The following is a 25,135-nucleotide window of genomic DNA, read 5'->3' as shown; positions in this document are numbered from 1 at the left end:
CTCCTCAGTCAGAAAAAATTCCTCAGAGAACAGAAGATCTTCGTCTCTGTCACTGAAGATATTGACTGAATTGTATGAGATTTCCAATGGCTTCACTCGAAAGGATTGGGTAGGTGTAGGATTTTGAGATGAGCATCACTTGGAAACTTTTGCTTAGTTTTACCTCGACCCCTTTAATAGTACGATGTTTCCTATGACTCAAGAAAGAGAAAATGGAACTACGAAAACAAAAGTCTTCACGCTTCATATTCCTCGCATGAATATCAAGTCTTTAGGATCTCACCAATTTCTTCACTTTGAAAGTCTTCAGAAAGCCAAAGTCTTCAGATGAAGACATTCATTTTTAGGGGTCGACTTTCTCTGTAAATATCAAACTCCTCATAGACTTATAGACATGTTTACACTCACAAACGCATTAGTCCCTTAACCTATAAGTCTTCAATACACCAAAATCACTAAGGGGTGCTAGATGCACTTACAGGAGGCCCAAAACAGCAGCCTCGGTCGTCCATCCTGTAGGGCCCGTGAGCATGGGGTAAGTTGGGCCCGTGCGCGGCGTCCCGTGGGCACGGTACAAGCCCGTGCGCATGGGGTGCTCCAGCGCTAGCTTCCTATGTAGCCCGTGGGCACGGGGTCTCGGGGGCCCGTGCGCACGAGGTCGCCTAGGACTTCTATTCCAGCTCCTGTTGGGTTCCTTCTTCCTTCGTGTGGACTTATGGTCCTTCTCCTTGGCCTCTGGGAAGAATTTCATCATGAGGTCGATGGAGGAGCGCCAGCGTTGTCGGGGTTGTTTGTTGAAGTAGGGCCTGCCGCAGTGTTGTCGAGATCCTCAACTTCATCCATCTCACAGATGAAGAATATGAACTTGTGACCAACTGAGGAACTTTGACTTTCTTGAATTTCTTCGATGGAGGATGAGACCATTCAAAGTTTTGCTGAAAGTCCATCTGCTTGAGGTCTTCGTCACTGTAAAGATGAGAAAGTATGGCCCAAGTGTGATCGAAGATTTCATGCGCATAATAATGATTCTTCTTCACAGTGTTTTGTGGACAGTCACGTTCTGAAGAATTGAGCCAAATTGACACTTGACCCACTTGTGATTGTGATCGACCTTCTGGTGAAGACTTAGAAGAAGCTCACGATCAATCATCACTCGTGGGGCAGTGGCTTGAGGATTTTGCTCAGTGGATTTTAGCAGCAGAGTCCTGGGTTGTAGAGTCATCATTGGTGGAGTAAGATGCAGCTTTACAAAACTGACCATCCAATGGACGAGTGCGTTCACCAATAGCAGCAGCTTTGCCTTTTTCATCAACTGAGGAAATGGTCCTTTTGAGGACTTCAATAGGAGGCAGGAAGCTGAGGTGATTCTGAAAGGCGGCCTTGTATGGAATTGAAGACCTGGTTCTGATGGATTTCATTATCCAAGGAGCATAGGGCTTCAATTCAAACGGCGATAGCGCAACATTGGCCAAAGTCCTCATGAAGGAATCATGATAGTTAGTGGGAATTCCGTGAATGATGTTGAACATCCGATTTTTCATGATGCCAAGAACTTCTTCTTCTTCTTCTTCTTCAAAATTGTGGCCTTTGATCAGACTGGGGGTTTTGGTCAATATGCGATAGATGGTCGTTGGCACATACAACAAATCTTTAATGAGTAAAGTGGTACTGGAGCTTTTCCTGGCCGCTAAGGCTTCATCAACACTTGCATGAGATAATTTTGAAGTTCAGGTTCTTCATAGATAAGCCTTGCGCCTTCTACTGGAGGACTGACTAGGATGGCATGAAGTAATTCAGAGGCCGGAGCCTTATAGTGAGTGTTTTCAGTCATCTAGTCCAGAACCCATGAATTGATATCAGTGACATTTCCAGTGAGGTGCAGAGTTGCATAGAACTGAAGAATTAGCTCTTCATTCCAGTCACATATATCAGCACAGAAATTGAGGAGTCCAGCTTCGTGAAGCACATTCAGAAATGGTTGAAAGCAGGGAATGGACTCCATATCCACATGAGGAATTTGACGATGCTCGAAGAACTTGTCCTTGTCAAACAGTACATATACATAAAAGTTCATCTGGCTTGCAGTCCAAAACCTCTTGTGCCTTAATCTTGCTAAGTCATAAGGATTTTCATCCGTGAAGAAATGATGCTCAGCGAAGAAATCGACATTCTTGAATTTTTGCCTCTTTGTGCCAGAATGAGGATTTTGAGGCTTGGGCTGAAGATTTGTAGTAGTAGGCCTCACAACCTCTTGAGGCAAAACTTCTAGCACTGCAGACTGAGGAATTGAAGTAGCAGTTTCATCAGCACTCTGGTTCTCCAAATCTTCAGTTGTTGCAGCTGGAATTTCTTCAGTTTGACCTCCTTCAGACCTTGTTAATATTTCTTCAGTATGCACAGGGGACTGAGGAATTTGATGGAGAGGTGTGGCGATTGGGGAATTGGGGTGAAGATTTTCCCAATAATCATCATTCAACACTGGGGTTGTAGAGCCAATGTCCACATCTTCTTCAATTTCTTCAATGCCCGCCTATTCAGCAATGAACTGAGGCATAGGCGATGACACCAGTGGTGTGGAAATAACATCTTCCACTTTAATTTCTTCATCCAACTGCTCTAAGGAAGCAGCTGAAGGATTTTATTCTTTCGTGTCATCATCAGGAATGACATATTCTGCATCAAACGGTACTAGCTCATTTGATGGCACAATTGATATTGGAACAACATCAATTGGTTATGTGAAAGAGCTCGTCAAAGTCCTCACTTTCTTGGGAGTTGAGGACTCTGCATAGGTTGATGCTTTCCTTTTCTTTGCGGCTTCCTTCTCTATAGTCTTTGTTTTCTTCACTTCTGATGCAGAAGGAAGTGTGGTTTTCTTCATCTTTGAAGATGTTGCAGGAGCAGATGAAGTTGGAGCATTTTCTTCAGGCACGACTGATGCAGTCGCCCTGTCATTCTCAGTTTCTTCAGGTGCGTCAAATTCTTCAGCTGGCCTGGGTTGTTCTTTAGGCGCAACATTGGAGGTTGCCCTCGCATTGTCTTCAGGAGCAGGAATTTCTTCAGCTGCCCTGGTAGCTTCTTCAGCAGTCTGATTTTCATCAGCTATGCTTATGGTTTCTTCAGTAGATTGAGCAGATGCTTCAGCCTAAGGAATTTCCTGTTGTGATGGAGCTGCAACATTTAACTTGAGGTTCTTGGAGAGTTTAAAAAATCTGACCTTGGCATCGAGCCAATCTGCATGATATCTGTCAAATTCATCGCTGAGGACTTTGATTTCCTTCTGAACTGAGATGAGTTCTTCAGGAGCCAGAGTAAGAACGTTGTTCCTCAAAAATCTCTCTTTCTTGTACTGGTCCTTCTTGACTCGCGTGGCCTTCTTAGATTTTCCATTTTTCTTTGCCTATGAAGGCGGTCAGCGTGTGACTTTGACCAGGAGTCATATTCAGGTCAGGGAGTGGAGTGTTAGGATCCTTGTGACATAGATCAATGAAGTCAAGGATCTTCTTCGGATCCAGCGCAAGAGGCACCTAGCTGCCTTTGGCTCTCGCAGCCCTTTGCTGTCTGTCTCTGATGATTTCAGCAAGTTCTTCATCATCAGCTTCATCATCATCAGATGGAACATGAAAGGCCACTTGCTTCTTATGAGGACTTGGCCTCTTTCCTTGTCCAGCAGTGGACTTGACCTCCAGCAAGGTTGGAGCACTTGAGGACTATGGTTGATTTGAGGAAGATGTAGATGCCCTTGAGGCAATAGGAAAGATGCACAAGTGTTGAGGACTTTGTGGCAGCAGCTGAGGATTTGCAGCAATAGAGGGAGTTGGTGCTGCCCTTGAGGAAGTTGCTTGAGGAATTTGCCCTGAGGGCTTTGCTGTTCAGGAACTTGGCCGTGAGGGCATGGAGCTTGAAGACTTTGACTTCAAAGCTGATTTCTTCTGCATTGCCTTCTTTGGTGTTGTTCTACTGGTAGAGGCCTTAGCAGCAGTAGCTTGAGAGTCCTCATTGAATTTACTCACAGCCTAAGCAACCATCTTTTGAAGCTTTGCCTGGCGCTTGGCCCATTCTTTTGGAAATTTCTCACCACGCTTGATGCTGGTGGGATCATCTCGTTGGCTAGCAGCAAGAGGTGGTCTTGGGCATGGATGATTTATAGAGAATTTCTTCATGTACTTGGGACTAACATAGCGGTATTCCTTTCATTCCTTTGACCATCTCCTTTCAATCCTCTGAATGTGCACCTTGCGCAGATTCTTGTTTTCTTTCCCACGAGTATCTTCATCAGGTGTGCAGTACTCATCATAGATATCCTCGGGGATCTCAAATGCAGTGTTTGTCTCTGGCCTCTTTCCTCCTTTCTGAGGTCTCTTCCCATCTGCCATTTTCTTCACTTGAGGACTTTGAACTTTTGATGTTTCTGAGGAAGTATGCAATTTTTCTTCAACGAACGCTGCAAATGAGTTAAGTTGATGAGAACCTAGTGATTCATCAGCAGACATTTTGTACCTATGAAGAGAGTATAGGTGCGAAGAATTTCGAGAGGTCATATGCATTCTCAGATTTTTTTCAAAAAGTACCAAGTTGAGGAATTTGACCATATATGTCTTGAGGAATTTCACCAAGCGTTCTTGACTCAGGTTCCAAAGAAGTACAGATTAGAAAATCCACACAAGTGAGGAATCTTGAGGAAAATCATAGCTTAGAGAAACAAATCAAGGAAAGGAAGCATTGTGGTGTTTAAGGAGTGAAAAGTTGAAGAATAAACACATTTTAAGGATTTTGTGAAAATCATGAGAATGAAAGTAGGGCAGTAAAATAAGATTTTAATTACCCTTGATGAAGAACACGACCAACTGGGAGTTGAGATGGAGAAATTCGTCTATCCAGATCTCCCACACCCTAAGTCGGCGGCGGGAGATAGCTACGACAACGGCGGAGTGAAGATTTCCGTGGCCGACGTGAGTACAACAGTGATGAGGTCAAGGCAGTGAAGCTTTTCCTCAACGGCGACGATGGAGTGTAGCGGCGGCACTAGGTTCGAGCTCGAGCGAGGAGAGTAGCAGCCGAGCGGAGTAAATGAGGTCGGAGGAGGATAAGGGGTATTTATAGCCGCAGTGAAAAACTGCTCACCCGAAGATTTTGGACAAACATGCCCCTGACCCTTGCTATCCTAACGACATGTGTCACCCACGTACTGAGAGGTGGAGATCGTGGGTGATCGTGGGTGACTAGTTTAATCCATCGTGGGAAGCGGAACGGTTTGAGCGGTAGCAACCAAAATTTGATATGAAATTCTAATGTTTCGTTCGCAAATTCTTCAGCTATCAAGGACACAGTGAAGACTTTGAACAGGTTTCAAATAGAACGCACATGAAGAATTTGTGAACAGACTGGGTTGAGTTTAGCATAGAGGGGGAACAGGTCTAATCATATTCACTTAGAGGAAAAATCAATTTGAAGAATTAGCAATAAGTGAATGCTATTGAGGACATTGAAAACTCAAATATATAGTCAATGAAGAACACCAGATGAAAGATTTGAAGAAATTGCAAACTTGAGGAATTTGAAAATTTTGAAGAATTTGCAAAATGACAAAAAACTCAAATTTGAAGATTTTCAACTTTGGTTGGTGGCGTGACCCACCGTATAAAAATGATGATTTCAGACACCGCGTACAATTGTTGTAGGGCTCTGAGAATCAAATTCTTCACACTTAGAGGGTTAGTCTTCATTGATTGAAGAAAAACGTTACTTTGTGTGTTGCACATCTAAGTCATCAATTTAGCATAAGTGTTAGGATGTTTGTCATTTGAAAGAACATTTGAAGATTCTAATATATTTAGCTCACACCGCAACTTGGAAAATCTCTTTTCATCCAAGGGCTTTGTGAAGATATCGGCCAGTTGTTCTTCATCCTTCACGTGGTCGATGGAGATGCCGCCCTTCAACACAGGATCTCGAAGAAGAAGCTGATGAATCTGGATGTGCTTTGTCTTCTAGTGCTGAACTGGATTGTGAGCAATCTTGATCACTCTTGTTGTCGCAGTAGAGAGGCACGTTCTTCACATTGATGCCATAGTCCTTTAGGGTTTGCTTTATCCATAGCAATTGAGCACAGCAAGAACCAACATAAATGTACTCAGCTTCAGCAATAAAGAGTGATACGCAGTTCTGCTTCTTTGAGGACCAACATACTAAGGATCGTCCGAGGAAATGGCATGTGCCTGATGTTGACTTGTGATCCACCCGATCACCAGCATAGTCAGAGTCAGAATATCCAATGAGATCAAAAGCCGAGCCCTTGGGATACCCATAATCCTAGTGTTGGAGTGTGAGCTAGATATCGAAGAATTTGTTTCACAACCATGTGGTGTGATCCCTTTGGTGCAGCTTGAAATCGGGCACATATGCAAACACTAAGCATAATATCTGGCCTAGATGCACATAGATACAATGAAGAGCCAATCATGGAGCGGTATACCTTTTGATTGAAGTCTTTACCATTTTCATCGGTGCATAGATGGCCATTTATGGGCATAGGGATTTTGACGCCTTTGCAATCTTGCATGCCGAATTTTCTCAGTTCATCCTTGAGGTATTTGTCTTGAGAAATGAAGATGCCATTGCGTTGTTGACGAATTTGAAGACCTAAGAAGAATTTCAGTTCTCCCATCATAGACATTTGATATTCTTCACTCATCATATATGCAAATTCATCACTGTAACGTTTGTCAGTACAGCCAAAGATAATATAATCCACACAAATTTGGCACATGAATAATTCATCATCATAAGTTTTGGTGAAAACAGTTGGGTCAAGTGACCCGGGTTTGAAGCCTTTCTTCATGAGGAATTCCTTCAGCGTATCATACCACACCTGAGGGGCCTGCTTGAGGCCATAAAGGGCCTTGTTGATTCTAAATACTTTGTCAGGATGCTTAGGATCTTCAAAACCTAGGGGTTGAGCAACATATACTTCTTCCTCAAGCTTACCATTGAGGAATGCACTTTTCACATCCAGTTGATATAAGATGATATTATGATGGTTAGCATAAGCAAGCAATATGCGAATAGCTTCAAGGCTAGCAATAGGTACAAAAGTTTCATCAAAGTCAATTCCTTCAATCTGTGTGTAGCCCTGAGATACAAGACGAGCCTTATTCCTCACCACTTGGCCATTTTTGTCTTGCTTGTTGTGGTAAATCCACTTGGTACCAATGATATTGTGCTTGCGAGTATCTGGTCTCTTAATAAGCTCCCACACATTGTTGAGCTCGAATTGATGCAATTCCTCTTACATAGCTTGAACCCACCCAGGCTCCAGAAGTGTGTCATCAACTTTGGTGGGCTCTGTGATAGAGAGAAAAGAGAAGTGCCCACAAAAGTTAGACAAATGTGAAGCTTTTGAGCGTGTGAGAGGACCTGGTGCATTGATGTCATCAAGGATTTTGTCAATATGCACTTCATTTGCCACGCGAGGATGAGCAGGTTGACGACTTCGATTGGGCTGAGCATTTTCTTCAGCACCATTTTCCTCAGATGCCCCAGCATGATTGTCTTCACGGTCTGGAATAACTTCTTCAGCAGGTTCTTCAGTGGGTATGACATCGTCAGTAGCCTTGAACCTGATGGATTCCTCGGGAGACATTTCATCTAACACAGGATGTAGGATGCTCTCTTTGTGAGCCGTTAGTCTCGTCGAACCGCACATCTATAGTTTCAACAACCTTGTGGTGACATGTGTTGAAGACTTTGTACGTGTGCGAGTCCTTTCCGTAACCAAGCACAAAACCCTCATGTGCTTCTGGTGCAAATTTAGAATTGTGATGAGGATCGTTAATCCATCATTTAGCACTGAAGACATTGAAAAAACTAACATTGGGTTTATTATTAGTGAGGATCTCATATGAAGTTTTCTTGAAGAATTTGTGAAGATATACCCTGTTGATAATGTGGCACATAGTATCAATAGCCTCAGGCCAGAAGTGATGAGGCCTCTTGTATTCATCAAGCATTATGCGAGCCATCTCAACAAGAGTCATGTTCTTGCGCTCCATGACGCCATTCTGTTGAGGAGTGTATGGGGCAGATAACTCATGAGTAATACCAAGTTCATCAAGATAGTCATCAAGACCAGTCTTCTTCAACTCGGTCCCATTGTCACTCCTGATGGGCTTGATCTTCACACCGAAATTTGTCAAGGCCCTTGAGGAAAATTGTTTGAAGACTTCCTGCACTTCAGTTTTGTACATAATGATATGCACCCAGGTGATATTTGCCAAAGACGACAACCATATCAAGATCACAAAGCATTGCGATAGACATGAGGGTGAATCCGAGGGACTCGACAAGCATGACTTTATCCATGTGTCAATGCTTTGAGATTGCAACCCTACCTAGACCCAATATCTTGCTTTTTTTCCTTTGTCAGCGTAGGTAATATGCTTCAGATGTGATGAAGATAGAGAAGAATCCATCAGTAAGTTCTTGTCATCAGTCATGTGATTTGTACATGCACTGTCGAGGACCCACTCAGTAGCTTTGAGAGGGACGTGGTGCTTATGGTCATGAGCACACATGTGCTCGTTATCTGGGCTGCTATTTCGCGTCTCTGGATGCAATGCATTTAATGTATGAGCCACATAGACGAGCGTCCGTAATGAAGCAAATGAAGAAATACGGCTGGGCTGTGGGACTGGATGTAGACAGAGGAGAAGCGGTCTTCTACGGCAAACTAGTCGAGTCGTGGCCCAGGACGTCGGGCCTCTTCCTGATCCGTGGGTCAGGTAATTGCCGTCGTCTTCTTCTACCTCACGTTGTTGCGTTTTTTTAGTAGAGAGAGGGCCGAGCTTTGGGAGAGGCAATTTAACTTAGCGAAGATCTGCCGGTGGAAATGGAGTTTTTGATGCAGGCAATTAAAAGGTAAGCAAACAGTTAATCTCCTATAGCATTTGTGTTCGTTCTAGATTCCATGGCGTGGATCTGAAACTTTGCCCGCTTGCTTCGCAGATTAACGACGTTGGATGAGGTTAACGGTAGTGATGTCCCGATGTACCCCCTCCATTAGATTAGGGCGGGAATGGATCAGAATCAGCCCCCTGCGGAGATTCGATGGGAGGATTCATGTGGCGGTCGACCAAAGGCATCTGAGAAGGGGGGGTCGCCAGAAGCTTTCACATAGTCCATAGGCAAGAAGGATCCTAGAGCTCCAGGATGGACCTGCTGGTATGTTCGGAGAGAAAATAACACATCCATAATTTTGTTCTGAAGTTCTGCAAACACTGATTCCATGGATATGCGAATTCTTGTGATTAGAAGAGTAGATGGCATGTGGGGTATAAGTAGTGTGTGAACACTTTCATTTGTAATGTTCTGGTATTGTATTGTTGGTTCAGTAATTTACATAGTTGCAGGCACTGGAAACCCTGAATGTCATAGGAAATTACCTGCGTGCTAATCAACATTCAGGGTTGATATTCATTTCAAAAAGTGATGAGGCACTGAATTCATTTTGTTGAGTGTGCTGAAGGGCTGCATTCTTCGTCTGGATTAGGGTTAAAAATTTGTGTGGGAGTCATAGGCATGGATGATCTTTTGTATTCATGAAAACATGAAATGTTTGAATAGAAATTAGGAGACAGTCATTGGGTGAAGGGGACAAAGATATATCTTTTTTCTATGTAAATGTGTCATGTTAGTGATATTTAGGAGACAGTAAATGGAGAGGGGAAAGGATATAATTTCCTACTGCATAAATAGACCTCGGGTCATATAATTTTCAGGAATGTGTCATGTTACTAAAGAGCTGTTGTGTACCAACAATGTTGTTAGCACAGTGTCATCTCTAAGGGAGGTAAATTAGCTAGCAGGACCAAAACTCTGCAAGCAAGAAAGATAATGAGGGAAATCAGACTTCTCTGGTGACTAGAACGAGAACGCTGGGTCGGCGAGTGGTAAGCATGAGAGTTTCAAGATATAGAATTGATGTAGTTGTTTGGTAGCTTAATATGAAATGGAAATCTGAAAACCTTGATCTACAATGCAGGTGGAATGCCACAAGCTAAGCCGTGGATCGGAAGATGAAAATCTATTTGGTATGTGGCTCAGGAAATCCGCTTTTCCATCGAATGGCCGCAGGCATGAATTGGATGCAGAGCTCTGGCTCTTCTCCTCCAAAGGCCCCAATGCGGACGACATTTGGAAGTAGAGGAGTGAGAAAGAGGGATAGGAAGCAGAGGTAGCTGACAGCCATGAAGTTCCTAATGCAACTAATCAATTAGGAGGTATGTCGATCATAAGTATATCATGATCTTTTTCCTTTTTGCACGCACAAAAGGGGCAACTCGCTGCAGGAAACTACTTATTGTCAATTATGTTGTAAATTTTGATTAGCAGCTTAATAGGGCAGTGGGTAGGAACTTTGCATTTAAGAAATGATCACTAGTAGTGATCTAAAAAGATCTATTAGTAGTGATCTAAAAAGATCTTATAGATCACTACTAGTGATCTATAAGATCTTATATTTATAGAGGGAGTACTGATGTACCACAAATGTGGGTCTGGAGATTTGCCAGATGTTTTAAGTTTAACAGAACATAACGAGGTACTAGTCAATACATTTTTTTTCTGGTTTAGCAGCTAAATAGGCTGGTGAGTAGATGTGTGGGCTCACAAGGTACTGGTTCCTTGAGAGAATATTTGCAGAGGCATTTTAAAAAATTGGATTCTTAGGAGTACATTGTTTGTAAACATGATTTGCAGAACCTGCAGTTTTTTCTGTCTGTTTGAAATGAACTCGTCATTCAGTCTGTCTTAGCCATCTCCATCACCTTATCATTTTTGTTATGAAATGAATCATAAGTAGCATGCCTTTTCTCTTCTTCCCATATTGTTTTCTGTCACATTAAGCATGAAATTTTATGTTTATTTGAAGCAGAGGGCCTGATGCAAAACTGCATCATATTTTTATAGATTTTGGCTGCGACGAGCCCCTTTATCTGCTTTGCTTACAAAGTTAATATTTAAATCTTTTGATTTTTAGCAGATGTTTTGGTTGAATCGAACGGCCCATAGGTCACATCGTCACATATTGTTCTAGCTTATTTGAAGCTTTAGATTTTTTTTCATATATGGATCTTGGACTTCAAACCGAATCTGGATTTGGTGACTTTATAACCATTGCAACCCTATTTCTGGTTTATCCCTTTTAAGCTGGGTATGGATGTGTTCATGGCTTCATGCGTTTGTGGATGAAGCGAAACTTTTGTAGGCGATGGTATTTATAGGCCCACCCATTGTTTTTCTGCAATTTGTTGTATTCTTGCTCTTCCACCTATTTACTAATTTGTTTACAGATGTTTCAGAAATCTAAACCTGAAATTATATTCATTAATTCATGGAGTCAGGAAACAAGAACTGGATCCATGTGTGAGATGACACATTCAATAAACCTTCGGAGCTTGGCACTAGTATGTTTGGCAGCCGCCATCAAACTCTTTTGCAATCTCAGAGCCCGCCTCTAACAGCTGCCATCAGCATAATTTGTGTGAGCGACGACGCACTTATATATGTGCATCATAAGAAATTTGATGAACTTGAATATGCTAGGCACTACTAGAAGTTTGGAAACCCTAAACTCAAATTCTAGAATTCTTGTACCTTTCCTGTGGTCCAGCCAAAGGTTGTTTGTCTCAATTCCTTAGATTTTGTTTTCCAATACGATTGGAGATGTCTTGACATCACAATCATGTGTTTTTACTTATTTTCATGTGTTTCAAAACAATGTGATCCTAAGTGACCTATGTAACGTCTGCATATACCCACTTTGAAAAGAAAAAAAATGCATGAAAAGCAAATAACCTTTGGTCAATGAATATTGCTCGTATATTTCAATTGTCACCCATGTATTGCATGTGTGCATGCTCGTGCAATCAATGTCACTTATCGCCTTAAAACTGAGAAACGTTACTTTCTCAAAACTAAAATATGTTGGGTGGTTTTCTAAGGTTACATTTTCATATTTAACATGGCTTCCTTTCCCCTTTTTTTAGAATATGGGTTTGTGTGGTTTGATGTTTGTTTGATATACTTTCAGAGATACTTTCATATTTAGACTTTGGTGCCACAATGCTGGAAGCAGCCTATAATTAGCTTTGGAAGGGGGTGCAGAGGATCAGCTGATATTATGTGAAGATTGATTTAGCTGGTAGGGGAGGACATGAGGCATGCAAGGGAAGAATGTGTCGGCATCCTTGGAACGGGGGTACCCAGACTTGCCTGCCTACGGCTCGCGGCATGGCTCCACCAGCGGCCTGGTACGGCCCATCATCTGCAGCAACAACTCGAGACCCTCATGAGGCGGATGCTGCCAAGGCCTCCCTGGGGGCAGCCTCACTAGGCCGGCTCCCGAGGAGTGGATATATCTATGCAAGGAGCACCTCGCGAGGTTCACGTGATGCGAGCCATGATGACCAAGGCCAGGCGGGCGCCAGCGGGCACAGTGTACCAGTTTCCTCTTTGGTGCTAAAGAGGCAGGCACAGGCGAGGAGTCCCGAGGCATCAAGCAAAGGTTTCCTTATCTGTGCAATGAGACCAAGGCCAGCAGGACGGCATGACGGAGGTCACCGCAGAGCCCACAACAGCGTCACCACCAGAGCCTTTAGCAGGCGAAGACCACCTTTTGTCAGGATAGCTTGTATTAGTTGTCCCCCTTCAAACTTGGCTGTTGTTGGATCCTTCCTGCCTAACATTTGGGAAGAGGAGCAGGGCCTCTATAAATAGGGCTAGCCACCACTATAGCAAGGAATGGATCATTCAAACCTTCCTCACACACCAGCTCATCGAGCTCAAGAACACCTCTCCTCAGGAGGCAGTTCATCCATTGTACTAGTTCATGCCTAGCCCTCGAGGAAATCCACCACCACCACACTTGAGTAGGGTATTACACCACAACGGTGGCCCGAACCAGTATAAACTTCTCTGTTCCGTGTTCCTTGGGTTCGTCGAGCTAGGCAGTGGGATCGTCGAGCGAGAGAACTAGAGAGGAGGAATACTTCATGTGCACCCCAGTGTTCGAACCTCAAGGGTTCGCCGGAACCCATGACCCGACATTTGGCGCGCCAGGTAGGGGCTGAGCCGAAGCTTTCCTCTGACAGTCCACGCTCCACCGCTCTACCGATTTCATGGTTGATGCTCATCGAGCCCCCGCCGAGTGTCGAGCCGCTCTCAATGCTCGCATCGCTCAAACGGCGCCAGTCGGCGGGCCTCCCCATCGCTCTCCATCGCCCGCTGCCAACGCCGCCACCGGCCCGGTGGTGAACGAGCGGCAGGCTCCGTCACTACACCCCTCTGTGCGGCGGGACAGACGCACCGCAACCCCGTCGCTGACTCCGGCCGGCTCGTCGTCCCACGCTCGTTGGGGGGCCACTGACGCGCAGGCTGCACTGCTCATGGCGCGCGAGCTCCTGCGCTACCGCTCCATCGACGACCTCTACGACGAATGGCTGGACCACATCGCCGAGCTCGTCAGCGCCGCTGGGGGCTCTCCCGCCGCATCCCTCTCGCTGCCTCGCCCACCTCCTGCTTCGGGCGACGTGGCCCATGGAGCGCCTCCGTCACATCCGCATCAAGACGCCTCCCTCGCACCAAGACGCGCGTCGCCTGCGCATGAAGAAGGAAGCTGCCAAGAAGTCCCTCGGCCGCAACAAGATAATGCCCCTGCGCTCCCAGCACCACCGTGTCAAGACCGTGCACTGCCCGCGGTGGCGGCCGCGGATACCAAGACCAGGCTCCGCCCCCGTGACGGGCTCCAGTGACTATAGCAGGCTGCCGCGCATTCACTCCTGAGCTGCGTAGCATCGTCTGTCCTGGCAAGTTCAAGCCAGACCTGCCTCCGTGCTACGACGGCACCCCGACACTGCCGAGTTCTTGCAGCTCTACGAGCTAAGCATCAAGGCGGCCAACGGCGACGAAAAGGTCATGGCGAACTGGTTTCCCATGGCCCTCAAGGATGGTGCGCGCTCGTGGCTCCTAAACCTGCCTGCGGGATCGATCTCCTCGTGGGGCAAGATGCGCGAGCGCTTCGTTGCCAACTTCCAGGGCACTCGCGACCGCGCCCCGCCCGCGGGTGACCTACGGTGCATTAAGCAGCAGCCAGGGGAAACCTTGCAGAAATATATCCAGCACTTCAACAGCGTTCACCTCAAGATCCCCAAGGTGACGGATGAGGCCATCATCTCCGCGTTCTCCGATGGCGTCCGCAATGTCAAGATGAAGGAGGAGCTCGCCATCCACGAAGGCCTATGCACGGCTCTGGAGATGTTCAACATGGCAACCAAGTGTGCAAGAGCTGAGGAGGGGTGTCTCTCCCTCCTCGAACTCCATGCTAGCGACCCATAAGACAAGAAGGCCAAGGCCAAGGATGTGAAGCATAAGGGAGCGGCCGTGCTTACGGCCGAGCCAGAGATGAAGCGCGGTCGCGACCACCCGGAGTCTTCGAAGGGCAGCCATCCGTTATGCGCCTTCCAAAACATGCACAACCACAACACCAATGACTGTCAAGATCTCAGGGCCATCCACGATGGGCGTTTCAGTCGACGCCCCGAGCGCAACGACCGAGGCTACGACCGAGGAGGAGGACGAAGCAGAGAACGCTAGGATGACCGAGGCCCTTGCCAGGAGTGGCACGGCCATCCTCGTGAGGACCGCTGGCTGGACCAGCCTCGCGAGGACGCCTGGAAGGACCAGCCTCGTGAGGACTGACCTCAGGGAAAGGCTGGCCTCCCTCCGCTACCGTCACCACCAAGGAGGAATGACGACCATCGTCAAGATGAGGGGGCTGGGGGCTTCCAAGAGCCGTGCGCCATCGCCTGCATCTTGGGTGGTGCCCAGGCCCCAGCCTCCCAACGCATCTTCAAACAGTTTGCCCGTGAGGTGAACGCGGCTCTCCCCAGGCTCGAGGTCACGTGCCCGCTCACGTGGTACAAGTGTGCCATTACCTTCAGCTCATTAGACCAGCTCAAGTGCGTAGCAACTGTCGACGCCCTTCCGATGCTTTGTTGACCCATCATCAGCAACGTCCAAGTCACCAAGACCCTCACCGACGATGGTGTAGGGCTCAACGACATGTCCGTCGAGACATTCGACCACCTCCAAATGCCATATGATCAGTTGCAGCCTACCAAGCCCTTCTCAGGAGTGACCGATGGCTCTACCACCCCGATAGGGCAGGTCCGCCTCCCTGTCACCTTCGGCACCCGCGACAACTACCGCACCAAGCTTATCGACTTCGACATTGCCACCGCCTACCGTACAACGCCATCCTTGGATACCCAGCCTTGGCCAAGTTTATGGCAGTAACCCACCACGGCTACAACATCGTCAAGATGCCAGGGAGCGGCGGCTTCATCTCGGTCGCTTGCGAGGAGAAGGACGCGGTGTGCTCCCTTGAGCGTGCTTACCAGGCTATGGCAGCCGAAGACCCAGACAATGAAGGCGATGTATATCCCCCAAAGGCCATTCCCAAGAAGAAGAAGTTGCTGCTCCACCAAGGACCTCAGGAGAGTGGCGTCTCCAGCGGCACCACGTCAGGACCTGCACCCGCAGATGGGGCCCCTCCCTCCCTAGCATAGGAAGGCGCGCCCGACGCCCTCCTTAGGCTGGGCTCGGGGGCTCTCTTTTGGAGGGCCTCAGACCTAGCTAGTGTCACGAGGGAGGCGCTCGGGCACCATGTGAAGGCGTGCTTTGCCGCACACTTCCCACCAAAGGGCACAAGGCATGGAATTCCTAGTGCTCGGGAGTTCATCACCAAGGTGACCGAGGAGCTTCAAGAGGCAAGAGCCATGCGCGGTTACCGCCGCCCACCGCCTGGCACAGCTCCGCATCCTGGCGAGGGTGACGAGCTGCGCGTCTGCGTCGACATTCTAGGGCTCAATAGGGCCGCATCTCAGGGGTGCTTCTGGCCATCAAGCGTTGGTCAGTGCGAGGGTCCCCCTCACAGCTACGTTCGCATGCCTTTTGGCCTGCCAAACGTGGTTGTCACCTTCCAGCGCCACTTGTGGAGCATTCTAGCGGCTCAGGAGGCCAGGCATCACGATGCCCTGGCAGAGGCGGCGACCATTCTTCAGGAGCCACTTGGCCCCCCTAGGCCTCCTGAGGCGCAGGGCCCTGGCGGCTCGTGAGGAGTAGCCTCTTCAGCACACATCTTCAGCTACTCCAACACCTCGTCAGCAACGGTGCCAGGTGACCTTTCTGGTTTATTTCAGTTGGGGGCGCCCCTCGGGCTTCATCATCCCCAGGTCACACGGGCCTGTCCCTGCGATGCGTATCATTTCGCATCTTTAGCTTACTCAGTTGGGGGCGCCCCTCGGGCTGCATCATCCCCAGGCCACTTGAGTCTATCCCGGTGGCATGTATCATTCTTGCATCTATCTAAACTAGCTTGCCTCCTCGCATGAACTGCTTTATAATCATTACTTACCTGGTGCTTTCTCATCGCGGCCTCCCACGTTGCTGATCGGTCACTTGCTCACCCTGCAACGGGAGTCTCACATACTGGCACGTTGCTTGTGCTCGGGTCCGTCCCTGCAACGCTGATAAACCTGTGCGATCGAGCTCTGGCTCGCGGCCCGCTCCGCGCACGTCACCTTACCAGATCCATGGTGACTTCATCTTCTCACGGAAAGAGCAATGGCAGGGTGGCAAGCGTGGCTATGGGCTACTCTCTCCTTGCACTAACCCGCAGGAATCTCCGGAGCCTAGCTACACGTGGCCCCGCCAGCTACTCCCTTTCATGCTTTTCACTTGGGCGTTAAAGCGAGGGTTCCTAAGCATCGCGCCTCAGGAGCTCTTACTGACTCTCTAGCCCTCACACCATGGCCTTGACCACGGCATCGCGACTTGGCATACTAGCGACGGCTGAGCTCGCTCGAGGGTCTGGACCCGAGGATGCAGAGCACATAGGAGAGTGTGAAGGGGGGAGCTGGCATGGACATAACCTAGTGGTATCGCCATCAGCAGCGCGTAAATCGGGAGCCACGTAAGGAATCGACCCAGGATCGCTAAGATAAGTCACGTATTCAAGGCAGCCCAACTCGTGACTTTGGATTTTCGGCTCCTACGGCCTTGCTCTAGCAATGTCGCCATCCTTTTCTACCCTTAGGAAGCTACTTGCATGCCAAGGGGGACCTCTTGAGCATCGTGCCTCAGGAGCTCTTATCGGACCTCGGGCCGCTCACCTCCTGGCCTTGACCATGACATCGCGACCTAGCATACCAGCGGCGGATGATGCCTGCCTGGGGACTGGGACCTGTCGGCGTAGGGCGCTAAGCGACCGGGAGGGCGAAAAGGGGGGACAATGCCAAAGCAAGACGTGCAACCATGAATTTCGTAATGGAATAATATTGACGCCGAAACACTATAGATCCTTTACACACACCCATGGGGTTCATCTCAATTCCTCATAGGGAACAAAAGAAGGAGGTTTCTAGGAATCATATCTACAGGTACCCAGCCGACGCCATCATCAACAATGGGCCACGAGGGGTCAGCGCCAACCCCATCCATATCAGTGGCGATGACGAGCGGACGCTGCTGCTGCGCTCCGGGCACGGCAAGAGCTCGGTGGCACGTAGCTGTCGTCGCTCGTCTCTGGAGTCTCGTCAGGCTCGGGAGAGTCATTGGACTCCCAGGAGCCGTCGCTGGTGCTGGAGGAGCTGTTAGCGGGGCCAAGGGCGGGCCCGATGCCAGCTGTTGCGTCGTCCAGGCGACCCCCTCCAGGACAACACTTCAGGCGGTGGCCTTCCTTGTCGAAGACCTTGAAGAACAGCATGGAGGCGCCATCAAACTCGAAATGGATGGCGAGGGCCCCCTCTGGGCGATAGATGCGGGCAACCTCGGCCCATCCACGGGTCATAAAGATCTTGCCCGGGGAGACGACCTCGACCTCTGCTCCCATTGCCGGGGTGCTGCACCCGGTGTGTTGCAGCAACAGCTCGAGCGGCCCCCTCGGTGGCATCTCTCCGGCAAAGAACTACGGGAACTTGATCCAGGTGTGCGGCGGCATTGCCGCCCACACCACGAGCTCGCGCGAGGAGCCCTCGGCGTGAGTTCCCGGGCCAGCGGCGTGAGCCACCACGGCCTGGCTACCGCCACCGTGGAGCGAGCAGCGCGAGGGGCTACCTCCTCCTCCATAGCCTTGCACTTGGGCGTACAAGGGCAGCGGGTAGCCGGGGGGAGGCCCCTCGTACCGTGGCCTCATCACCTCCTGCCTCGTGACAACGTCGCGGGAGCGGGCCAACCTTTTCTTCGGCGGAAGAGGCCCCTGCTCCTCACAGGGGGCCTTCCCTTTCTTGATTGCGGAGAATCTCCTTATCGAAACCATGGGTGTCGCGGCTAGATGACGAAGTGAGGAGGAAGAAGGAGAAGCAGGTAGAATGGAGGAAGAGATGAGCAACGGGGCTCTGCACCCCTCCTCATTTATACCTAGAAGGAGGTCAACCGCCAGCCTCAATGATCACAGGTAATGATGGTTCTCTTCTGCATGCAGCAGAGACTCGTCAAGTCGAACGGATATCAAGGCAGCATGGGGAAGCAGAGGCGCCCATGGCCCATCAATCACCACGCGACGACCAAGGCCGCAGGCGGTTGAGGCCCGTGGCGCTCCGCACTTGCCCTTTGGCTTCGCCTCGAAGCCAAGTTCGAGCGCGCCTTAGGCCAGGGGGCTACTGTCGGCGTCTTAGGAACGGGGGTACCCAGACATGCCTGCCTACGATCCACGGCGTGGCTCCACCAGCGGCCTGGTACGGCCCATCATCTGCAGCAACACCTCGAGACCCTCACGAGGCAGACGACGCCAAGACCTCCCTGGGGGCAGCCTCACTAGGATGGCTCCCGAGGAGCGGAGATATCTATGCAAGGGGCACCTCGCGAGGTTCACGTGACGTGAGCCATGACGACCAAGGCCAGGCGGGCGCTAGCGGGTGCAGTGTACCAGTTTCCTCTTTGGTGCTAAAGAGGCAGGTGCAGCCGAGGAGTCCCGAGGCATCAGGCAAAGGTTTCCTTATCGGTGCAACGAGACCAAGGCCAGTAGGACGGCAGGAAGGAGGTCATCGCGGAGCCCATAGCAGCGTCACCACCAAAGCCTTTGGCAGGCGAAGACCATCTTTTGTCAAGATAGATTGTACTAGTTATCCCCCTTCAAACCTGGCCGTTGTTGGATTCCTTCCCGCCTAACATTTGGGAAGAGGACTAGGGCCTCTATAAATAGGGCTAGCCACCACCGTAGCAAGGAACGGATCATTTAGACCTTCCTCACACACACCAGCTCATCAAACTCAAGAATACCTCTCCTCAAGAGGCAGTTCATCCATTGTACTAGTTCATCCCTAGCCCTTGAGGCAATCCACCACCACCACACTGGAGTAGGGTATTACACCATAACGGTGGCCCAAACCAGTATAAACCTCTGTGTCCCGTGTTCCTTGGGTTCGTTGAGCTAGGCCATGGGATTGTCGAGCGAGCGAACTAGGGAGGAGGAATACTTCGTGTGCACCCCAGTATTCGAACCTCAAGGGTTTGCCGGAACCCACAACCCGACAGATTGTTACTTTTTTAGACTAAGTCATGCAGCGGTGGGAGGCAATAAATTCTTCATCATGTTAGTCCAGAATCTGTCTTTCACGGCCCATATCATTGAGCCACATCCGAGCCGCTGGTAACGTGGCTAATGGCGGCATGCTACCTGCTGGTCATATGTGGGCCATGGGCCCTGTTGGAAAACATAAATTCGTGGTCAATACCTGGGTCTATACGCTTGGGATTGGCGATCTCGGGGAGGAACGACAGGAAAGATATCGAGAGTGCATGTGCTCGGGCATAGAATAGCACTTTCGCTTTGAGATATTCATTCTGCAGATGAATTAGTGCATCTTACGAACTCATATAATTCATAGTGAAAAATATGACATCAAATTCATCAGATAGAATTTCATCAAGTAGTGCAATAGATACAGTAATATAAGGATGTGAGAAATGAGTAATTCATTTCTTTATGATTAGCTTGCGTACTTTCAAGCGCCCCCAGGTCTCCAGCAAATTCTTTAGATGTTCAAGTTCGTCTAGAGACCTAACCCTGCATAAGAGATTAGTTCCTTTTCTTCACCATCCACATCTGGAGGGGTGGAAAAGAGTTCATCATTCTGCAAGATCCATACGAGAAAGGTGGCATTGAAGCCAGTGCACCTCGTTTCATAGAAGAGGGGTTAGAGTATGCATATGAATAAGAAGATAAATTCTTTGAGGACATATGAACATATTGATTTGAAGAATAATGCACATATTCATGACTCTTAGATTTTCCCTGCGAAACAGATGCATTAGCACGATCATGATTGTATGAGGAATGTGATCCATATGAGGACTTGGATCCATATGAAGACTTTGGTCCATATGAAGAATTTGATCTGGGGTTCCTATTCTTCACAGGTGGTGTCATGAGGACATTCACCTGAAGACTTTCAAGGCACCTTTTAGGAACCTAGATTTTCTTCATAGGGGGACCGTTCCTGTAGTTAGTTCCAACATATCTGGCAAATACTTCACCATTCTGATTTTTCTACAGTTTATAGTTGGAGTCAAATGACTCGTCAGATGAATATGAAGATTCACATGTAAAGCCAGATAAAGTGGATGGATCTACGAGAGGTCCTTTTGCAGCAACCCATGTGGTTTTGGGATACTACTTAGGTTTCCAGTAGGACCCATCAGCATTGAGTTTCCTCTCAAAGGCAACACTCTCTTCCCTAGGGTTTCTGTTCAAGATATGCTTTTTGAGCACACCACAAAGCACCGGATGCCCTTTGAGGCTTTTGTGCATGTAACATCCCAAATTTTCAATTTGGAATGTTATACATTAGATCATCATGCATATCATATTTTATTTTGCTTTTGGTTTTGATCCTAGAAAATCCTAAGCAACTCAAGGACCCACGGAGAGAGTTGGGGATTTCGTTATTTACATATTTGAGTTTTCTCAAATTTTGTAAACAGGATCATTTGATTTTATTTATTTTATCATCAATTATTTCTATTACAAAAATATGAGAGAGGGAATAAAATGACTTTCCCAAAATATAGAAATATTGAGGATTTAATAAAAAATCAAATAAGATTTATTTCGGAGTTCTTTAGTATTTTTAATTGAATTTAGGAAAAATACGCGTTTTTCAAAGTTGTATTTTGGGCCCAAATAAATGTTCACTTTATCGGGCTTGATTTTAGAAACCCGTGAAAATTTATTTCATGATTTTTGGAGTCCGTTTAGTATTTATTTTTATTTTTCGTCCGAGCGTAATTATTTAAAAAAAACGAAACCGACAATGGGCCGTACCCGAGCGGGACTCCGCCCGGGGGCGCCTTTAAATAGCGAGGCACCCGGCGCCCGAGCCCATAACCGCGCCCGCGCCTGAAACCCTAGCCCGCCGCCGCCGCCGCCGACTCGCCGGAGTTGCACGCCGCCCGAGGTTCGCCGCCGCCTCGACTTCTGTGCCAATTTTTAAAATAATAATAATAATAATTTATTTTCTTTTCATCGGTTTTATTTTTGAATTGTTTTTTATTATTTTAATATTATTTTATTTATTTTAATTATTTTCGGATTAGGTTAATTACCGATTAATCTGTTCGTCGTTTTTTTTTCGTCGGATTTTCCGCGGTTATTTTCTGATCGCGATTTCTGATCCGATTTTTGTTTTAGTATAACTTTTCGCTCGTTTATCGGAATCAGGCGATTCAAGCGCCTGGAGTTTCGCCTCGAAACCCTCTTTCCTAATAATCAACTTAAACAAGTTTTTGCTACTGTAAAATTTGACTTAGATCCAGATTACTAGAACGAAGTTGTTTTCTTTCGCCGTTTGATTTCTTTTGCTGCGCTCGATTTGATTCTTTTTGCAAACCAGGGTTCTTAAGTTGAACTTTCTGGTTAGATCTTATATTTGAGTTTTACCTGTGCATTATATGAGTACTTATTGTATGCTTGTTTGTTTGTCTGCGATAGAATACCCGGAGTGCGCCGCCTGTTACTTTGAATCTCTAGGTTTCGCGGATCATCAGCAAGGCAAGTAACACTTTGATCATACCTTTTTCTACAACCCAGTTTTATTGCATTAGATCAATCCTCACACATTGCATGATTAGGATCTAATTAAATTATGGGATGGGAAGTAGATGAGGTAGTACCTATTACCTGTTTATTATCAAACCTTTGGGAGTTATTTCTACGTTTGCTTATTATGCCATGCTATGCTAGTAGACGTGGATTGGGTGAATGATATCCATGATAGATGTGAGATTGTTAATTAATGGTTTATCTAAGGTGGCAACCTAAACACAAATCTGGGTGGATTGAGGCACCTGGGTATTCCAGGACTTGCCTGTTTTTCTTTTTGACCGCCACCCAGGCTCAAAGGGATCATGAGATTATTCATACTAGAAACTTCCGTGTGCAGCCACAAGCCATTATGGGCTCTGGCATAGTTGATTAAGTCATGCGAACTCTTACAGGGTAGACTAGCAGATGTAGGGGAAAGTAGGTGTACCGGTCTATCCATCGTAAGGTGCTAGCATTTCTGAAAGACTGTGTCTCGGTCATCCGTTTCTCAAACACCATGTAGTGCGAGAAATCCAACGGAGGCGATCGAGTCTTGTGGGGAAAAGTGCGCAAACCTCTGCAGAGTGTAATAAACTAATCATGGTTAGCCGTGTCCCCGGTTATGGACATCTTGAGTATCTAGTACCTGGATTATCATGTGAATCTCAACATGTTACTCTAAAGTTAATTTTGTTGGGTTTGTTAAATGATGATGCTTAATTGGGATTGAGAATGCTGTCAACCATTCTCAATGTTTAACAACCACCATGATAGTAATTAAATTTATTCCTTTGAAGTAGGGAAAAATTGGCTTTACGCAAAAACTGTAACCATAGAGCTTTCCACCAGCCAAATATGCATGTAGTATAGCTGTTTCATTCCATTACTCTCTATGTGTTACCTTGCCAGCATATTCCATGTGCTGACCCGTTCTCGGGCTGCAACGTTAATGTTGCAGACTTTTCAGACGACGAATAAGGAGTTTTTAGGTCGTGGTTCTATACTCAGTGATGCCGTTGGAGTTGATGGACTCACTTATCTTCCAAGCCTTCCGTTGTTATCGTTATTAGATGGCCTTAAGCCATATTTATGGTAATAAGTTCTCTTTTGAGACACTCGATGTAATAAGTGTGTGATTGCTACTCTGCTATAAATCCTTCGAGTACTGTGTGGTGTCAGCATTACTGATCCAGGGATGACACCAGAGCACAGAGATCAGACTGTTTGAGGTCTGGTCGCTACAGAGATGGTATCAGAGCACACGCTGACTGTAGGGCACGACCACTAAGCTAAGAGACCTAGATCACTACCCACTCTCTTCTCTTCTGACTTCTCATCTTTTCTACTCTTTAGGATGGCGGATGCAAGGAACAAGTTCACCCAACCAGATGAAGATACACCCTTTGGACGCCACTTGAAGGAAGTCACTAGATACCTGAACATAGGAGTACCAAGCTTCACGGGAACCTACAACGCCACTTTACCTGAAGAAGAGCGCTGGGTGATTCAAGTTCAAGTTCCAGGAAGGATGTTCATGCCAGTCACTGAGCCCATAGAGTTTTCTTTTGATGCACCAACTTGGAGTCTAGGAAAGAGTATGGCAGCTCACATCGCCATGGGACGCATTGGAGAAGTCTACCGCAAGGATCTCAAGGATACTATCTACCAGATTTGTGGGTGCCGAGATGAACACTGAGAGATGATCAGCACCAGGAAAGATAGATCAATTTCAGCTTTTATTCAGGAGTTAAATCAGCACATTCGACGACAGGAGAATCAGATGTGCGCCGACATGATAGATCTGAAGAAGGCTAAGACTAGAATCAAGGAACTGGAGGAAGAACTCAAGGCTACACGCGAAGATTATGAAGAAGAAATTGAAGTATTGGTGGAGAAGAATGACGATCTGATCAAGAAGATTGGAATATTTATGGGAGGCCCGACACCAGTAGATGAAGACGAAGAACCCAAGGAGATTAGCCCGGAAGACTACATCATCATCGATGGCACCAACTCGGAAGCAGATAGTAGCGATGATGACTATGTTGATGAAGCAGGAGCAGATATCATGGAGTCTACAACCGTAGAATATTTCTAGTAGACCACCTCATCAGTAGTAGTAGTCCACCATGTAAATATAGTAGTCCGAGCACTTTGCGATAGTTAGATCGATTGTATGCCTTTGTTTGTTTGAATGAAGTGAATTGTTTGCTTTTGCCTCATGTGCATATGGGTAGTGTTTTCTCTTTAGACCCCTCTATTCTTATATCTCATCTTTTCTAAACCCTCAGATGCCTCCGAGACGTGACCCCGGATTTGCCTTTCCGCCGGAGCTCACCCAGTTGATCCAGCAGCAGAACACCTTGATGCAGTTGCTAGTTCAGAATCAGAATCAGGGGAACAACAACAACAACCCACCACCACCACCACCACCTGTTGATCACTTAGCCCGTTTTCTTAGGCTGAATCCGCCGGTGTTTTCCAGTAGCACCGAGCCGATAGTAGCAGATGATTGGCTCCGCAAGACAGCTAGGGAGTTGACCACAGCAGGATGCACAGATGCGGAGAAGGTTAAGTTTGCCGCACATCAGTTAGAAGGACCCGCAGCATCCTAGTGGGAGAATTTCACAGCCACCTTCCCAGTCGACACTGTCACATGGGACCAGTTTCAACAAGCTTTTTCGTACTGCCCATGTTTCAGTAGGAGCAATGGCCATGAAGAAGCGTGAGTTTCGTAACTTGCGCCAAGGAGGACGGACAATTGGCCAGTATGTGGAGGAGTTTAGTAAGCTAGCACGTTATGCCCCTGATGACGTTGCTACGGATGCAGCTAAGCAGGAGAAATTCCTGGAAGGACTGAATGATGAGTTGAGTATGCAGTTGATGGTAGCCACCTTCAACAACTACCAGGAGTTGGTAGACCGTGCTCTTATGATTGAAGGGAAGCAGCAGCAAATTGAGAACCGCAAGAGGAAGTATGGACAAGGAAAGTATAAT

The 25,135-nt window shown here is 47.4% G+C and overlaps 1 long non-coding RNA gene across 6 annotated transcripts; it reads left to right on the top strand.

Annotated features, from left to right (window-relative positions):
- The first annotated feature begins 8,589 nt into the window (after positions 1–8,589).
- Positions 8,590–22,064, top strand: LOC125551129 (uncharacterized). Of its 6 annotated transcripts, none has more exons than XR_015599965.1 (4): positions 8,590–8,916; positions 9,004–9,947; positions 10,040–10,277; positions 22,046–22,064. It is a non-coding gene; the product is annotated as an uncharacterized LOC125551129 (long non-coding RNA). The 6 variants fall into 6 exon arrangements; XR_007302208.2 differs by lacking the exon at positions 22,046–22,064 and adding an exon at positions 11,400–11,688; XR_007302213.2 differs by lacking the exon at positions 22,046–22,064 and adding an exon at positions 11,396–11,688.
- The last annotated feature ends 3,071 nt before the right edge of the window (positions 22,065–25,135 follow it).

Source organism: Triticum urartu, chromosome 1A (genome assembly GCF_056163025.1).
Source record: "Triticum urartu cultivar PI428250 chromosome 1A, HENAU_Tu73, whole genome shotgun sequence".
In the NCBI taxonomy this organism is placed as follows: domain Eukaryota; kingdom Viridiplantae; phylum Streptophyta; class Magnoliopsida; order Poales; family Poaceae; genus Triticum; species Triticum urartu.
Note: the sequence above shows the minus strand (reverse complement) of the source record. Positions and strands in the feature narration are given on the sequence as shown.